This window comes from Alligator sinensis, unplaced genomic scaffold (genome assembly GCF_000455745.1).
Source record: "Alligator sinensis unplaced genomic scaffold, ASM45574v1 scaffold554_1, whole genome shotgun sequence".
Classification (NCBI taxonomy): Eukaryota; Metazoa; Chordata; order Crocodylia; family Alligatoridae; genus Alligator; species Alligator sinensis.
Window position 1 is genome coordinate 165,459 of NW_005842424.1, and position 6,180 is coordinate 171,638.

Below are 6,180 nucleotides of genomic sequence, written 5' to 3' on the forward strand. Positions count from 1 at the left end.
CCCCGCCTCCTTTGGCCGCTCAGCTGCATTTCAACAGGAGCCGCAAATCCTCGGGCTCGGGGCGGGGGGAGAGGAAACACATGGGCTAGCTGCGGGGGGGCTGAGTGGTGGGGACGACCCAAAAATTAACCGCGGGAGCGGAGGGCTGGAGCGCTGGCGCGGCGCGGCGCGGGGCGTGCGGCTGCTCCTCCTGCCACCATCACAATGATCAAGTGCTCTCCTCCTCCACCTCCTCCTCCTCCATGCCAGCGGAGTGATATCAGGACAAGAACGCTCAGTAAACACAGCAGCAGCAGCTCCTGGCTCCTCCAGGCCGGGAGGCAGACCCGGGGACAAGGTGCAAAACCCGGCACGGACGATCGCCCCGCAGGAGCGGACCCGGCAACCCCCCGCCCCCTTCCCCGCCTGACTACTTATTACCTCGGCCGAGCAGCCGGGGCTGCCAGGAACCGGGAGGAAGCGAGCGAGCTCTAGATTCAATCAACTTTTGACCTCTGTGCGAGTCTGCGTTTGTGCCTCGTTTCCTTATTGAGCGCCAGCTCCTGTAGCGAGCGGCTGGTACGGTACTCATGTCTGTGCGCATGTAGCGCGCAACTTGGCACGGCCGCGCCGGGCAGCCCCGGGAAAGGGCGAGCCCGGGGTCGGCCGGGCTGGGACCCGAGCCGCCGGGCGCTCCCCCGCCCCTGCCGCGGCAGTCGCCGGGAGCGGCCCCTTCCCGGGACGCAATCGCTGCCTCCGCCCGGCTGATCGGGGCGACCGGGAGAAGACGGGCTTTGAAAAGCCTTTCTGCCCCCGAGAGGCATTGCAGTAGGCATAGCGTGCACCATCCGAGCAGGTTATCAATGATCATCATAGCAGGGGGTTACGAAAAGGGTCTGGACACTAGCAGCAGTAGAGACCGAGGGTCCCGAGCAAGGCTGAGCTGGCCCTGGGGCACACCCCCACCCCTGCCCAGTCCTCAGTCTGCACCACAAAACCAACAGGCAAACTGTTGGGGATGTCTGCTTCTCTCCCGGGTCGGGCCATAATGAACGCTATTCAAAACAGGCAGTGCTCAGCCTCCAAGAAAGACATCTCGACCTTCTATTTTAAAACAAGGGAAGAAACATGACACCTTGGGCAGAAACATTTTTTCCAAAGGGACGGTGGGCGCCTCCATATAGAGCCAGGGTGATTAATGGATCAAAAATAACATCCCAGGAACCTGGTTTTAAACCATTTCAGTGAGACCAATGGATTACATGCAATCGTTTAAGCAAGTGTTTGTTTTTTTTATATGTTAGCTGCACAAGTCAGGTTTTAAATGAAGCCTAAACAATAGTGCTCTTCTGATTCCATATTTTTCCCCAATAAACAATAAAGAATAAATTATCTCTAGTAAAAAATGAGAGAGAGGGAGACACCCCGTTCTTTAACATGTAGCTGCAAATAAAGAAAATTTGGAACTCATACATTAGTCATGAGCTCTGATTTAAACCATCTTCATTTCTGGCATTGTAGATTAGCACAGGATACTATTTGTAACCTCCTGCCAGCACTAGAGAGCTGACTTTCTTCATTAAGCACTTCTTCTATATAACATTTGCTTTTAAAATACTCATTGCTCCCCACTAGGGCATTCAGTGTTTCATGGTGGACAAATAAAATACCAAATTACTTCAGTATTTAGTACATTCTTGCAGAGTTCACAAGGGCATTTGGGACAAATAAACATGGTATCTCTTCCCCCCCTCCAAAGAATATTGGGCCCTTACACATCAACTCAAGAACTGAGACTAGTTGCTACTTTCCGTGCTCAGGAGTTAGCCCTCCAACAGTACACGAATTCCTCAGCTGTACACAAACAATCAAGCATGATTATAATCTGTCTGCTCAAAAGTGACCCAGGCGTCAGAAGAGAGAGTGCAATCCTTCTGCACTTTCAAGCAGGAATTCTTCTACCAGTTTGGAAATCTGGTATAGAAAGGAAACTCTGCTAAAGAGGTATTTATTTGTTAATATTCCTCTCCAACCAAGGTCAGAGGAATGCAGTACTATTTCCAAGCATATATAACATCATCATTTGTACAATGCCACAGGCATGTGTTGCATTTTACAAGACAAAATGACTACAAAAAAAGGAAGAAAACTACCTAAAAAGAAGTTTTGAAGAAGTTAAGTTTTGCAGTAAAACAGCATTGTAGTATGCCAGGAAGGAAGGAGGTTGGGCTTAGTGCCTGAGTTCTTGCACTTCCCCTTAGTGCCCCCTATTGCTGGCCAGCCTGGATACTCAAAGTGCTATCATGGATAAGGGGCCTGTTGTAAGGCTATTGATGTCAAGGAAAAGGGCCCTGTTGACTACAGTGGTCCTTTGATCAGGATGAAAACCTTGTTCCCACACAGGCTGAATAGGGCAAAGGACAGGCAATGGTACACCTGGGGAAGAGAAACATAACCAGAAGTTAGTCAAGAAGTATATACTTTCCATATGTTTTTTTGCAATAAGCAATACTTATTTCCAAAGGGTAACTACTCAGTCAGACAAAAACAGAAGTGAAAAATGGAAATTGTGGAGCTGGGTAGGGGATCATCAATGTCTCAGAAATTAAGGTTAGAAAGGTGGGGGGAAGTATATATATTTATTACCCTGCATTTGATGAAGAAGAAATTCAAAACCAATGGAAGCAGGCTTACCTTTGTTGACTTGAATGGACACAATATGGATTCAGCCCATTCTGTATCCTCTATAATAATGCTTCCTAGGTTTTCTGAATCTTTTATTTATACTTGATGATTATTGCTTTATTTAATTTCAGTGCTTAGGTTTCAGGATGATAGGTGCTATATAAAACTGAAGATAGATTTTCTTTTTAATTTATCTGCTCTGAATTTCCTTAATAATTTAGACCCCAACTGTAGGGTAAATTACAAAGAAGACGCCTGCACATGTGCAAAATCCCAAGTGAATTCAAAATTCAGTTTTGATTACAGAAGTAGAGATCCAAGCAAGTTTTTCCTTACTGATAACTTAGTGCACTTTAAAGAAGTTTTCTGCTTTGCTTGTTTTATGAGACTAGTTTAAATAGATCCTTTAAAACTACACAGATCAATATGTTTCAACTCCTTATATATAGATTTGGTAGTGAATACATACTTTTCAATAATATCTATGTTGAACTGTTACAGAATTAAATTTTATTCTATTCGCTCTTAGTAAGTTTTATAATTTTTCAGCTACTGTATATTGGTCCTGAAGGCTGAAAAGTTGAGCATCATCATTTGGGATCTAGTTTCTGTTAACTGAATTTGGTGTTAAAAGTTTTGCCAGCATATCAATCATCAGTGTAGTGCAAAACATCTGAATATAATCTAAAAATACCCAATGCTGCTCCAAAGAGATTTCAAGTTGGCAGAGGCTAAACTGAAGCTGAGTAAACATGCGTCTTCTCACTCATTTCAGAAGTAAGTTACTACAGTATATTTGTATTTTTTTTACAATATAGTATTATCAGATATAGCATTATCCCTGTGTTTTACTATAGTCAATAAAATCAAAATTCCATCACAAAATAATTGAATACTCTTAGTCAAATATTGTTCTTTCATTTTAAGGCTTTAGTAATTCAATACTTCGATTTAAAACAAGCCCTCTTATCATCAAGTGGATGGTGGGGTTAGATTTCACCATTTATTTTTGTGTCATTTTCATTCAAAGAATTTTTAGAAAGATGATTGCTAAGGTTGGTGAGCAGTTGGGGCCAATGCCTGAAGTGTTTAAATTTAGTACTGGCCAATAGCGGGGCACAAATTTACATCTGAATAGCGGGAACTCTTTGCACCGTGCATTTCTGTGCTGCAAAGAAGAAATGCATCCTGCAAAGGAAACTGCAAATTGGCGGGAACTCTCTCCTACACGCGGGTTCTCAATTGCAGCAGAACACTCTGCCGTGCAAAGGAGCTCTCGTGTGGCCAGGAAATTCCATAGTGCCGAGGCACAAAAAATCACTGGGTTGTGACAATAAGAAACTGAGAGGTAGAATACTATTGTGGAACTGACTTCTGTCATTAAAACATATGTTCTCCATAGCCTTGACCAAAAAACTCCACTTTCTAATCAGAAAGGAACAAACTAGTTTGGGAATTCATACAATACATATGTTAAAGTTAAGTCTGTGATTGCAGACTTATACACCATCATCTTTTTATGTAGTGATTTGGCATGTGTGTGCACTTGTGTATTTAGATGTGCTTGATACACTTCCATCCAAGCATTTTCTCTAGAAATTCTTAATAACTAAATATCTCAAGGAAACATATATATCACAGTTATAAGTGATATATGATAAACTTGCTGATGTCAACAGTTGAACACTAATGCCTACTGATATCAGCTGACAGGGCACTAATTACTAGTTATGGGAGATGATTGCCTAGTAAAGGATCTATTCAGTACTTTATGATTTTGAAAAATTATAAAGTACAGGCCTGATTTGTGAAAAAGATATGTGATATGAAAATACCACATAAGTTCTCAGGCTGATTACCATGACAGAGATCTGTCTAATTAGAAAGAATCTATTTTAATGCTGAAATATGAAAGAGCCCAGCTGGGAGAGGAATTTAGAGGAAGACACAGAAACATCACTGCTAGGCTGACAGCAAGTGCAGCCTAAGCATGTTCCAATGACAGTTTCTGAGAAATAACTCATCTCAGCATTTAATCAATAGTGGCTTTAGAACAATTACAGATAATCTATCTGGTCACATTATTGGGAGGAGTTTAATAAAGAATACAAAATATGTGTCTTTACAGACAACACAATGAAACAACTTGTTTTGTCTGCTGAGCAAAGGCCTGCCACCTAGTTGGACAACATTAAAAATATCATGTGGGTAGCACATGAATCTCATTGCACTCAAGAGACCACAGGTTAGTTCCTGTTGCTGCCAATCAGGTTAGGAACTGCAATTGTTATGGCAGCAAGTTTCAAACCAGATCAGGCAACAGATTAACCTTCAGAATGGTTGCTTGGATAGAAACCTTTCTGAAAGATTCTGCAATAATTAAATGGCTTGTGTCTAAATCGATGGATGACATAGCGAGGGCTCCTCTAGTGGAAGGTTAAAATGGCATCAACAACTCAGTGCAGTCACCAAATAGAACTCTGAAAACCTGTTAACGGAGACACGTGGGAAATGTGAGAAGAAGCTTTACTACACACTGAGAAATGTTCTCCAAAGGCTCCTCCATAAACATCACTAGGCTTCTGCTCTGTTTAACAGAATTGATTGAGTTCTCTCAGCTACTCCTGAAATATTATTCTGCTGTCTGTTCCTTAAATTCAGCTGTAATGAAGGGGAACAGTAATATCAACCAGACTGTGGGTAAAATAACACCATACTTCAGAAGCTTAGTTGTGAAATACAAGTATAGTTTGACAACACGGCTAACATTCACAACATCCAGGTTAAAAATGAGGTCCAACTTCCAGAACATCAAAAGCTGTGGGAATTCTGGAAGTGGCAGACTAAGTCTGGGCAAAAGAAATTGCACTAAACTAGTTCTGGGAAAAAGGATTCAAGCAATAGCTCAAATGGAGGAGGAGAAAAAAAAAAACAGAAAAGGGAAAAACAGGCAATCAACAAGGTACTTAAATAATTCAAATGTTCAAGGGGATCTAGCAAATTTTATCCATTCGATGAAAAAGATTTTAGGGAATTACACGCACGCCCCCTATCCATTTTAAGAGCTCTTAGCCACAGCAGTCACACACAGGCCTGTGTGCATGCCTCTCTCCTCAGAAATGAAGCCTAAGAGTTTACTGAATCTCTCCATTTGTCTAGTTCTAGAGATAAATATAGAGCCAGGTGAAGCAGCCTGTTCACGTGGCTTCTTTTGGTTATGTGCCACATGCATAGTGAGCTCTGAGCTCACTGGCATGACAGTGTAGCTCCTGTTGAGACCTTTGCATGTGAGGTGAAGTCTATGAGCTCACTGCTGCTGTTCACTTTTCCCTCCCCCCGCCATCCCCAGCCCCTGCTGAGTTCAGCAGCAGGAGAAAGGAAAGGATGAGCAGTGGGCAGCAGTACTCAGCCCCCGCTTTCGTACAGCACTGGAGCCCAGGACCTGAGCGCCACTATGCATCCCCTCTGACCTAGCGGAGGGGAGGAGGAGGAAGGGGAGGTGGGCAGGGGAAAGAG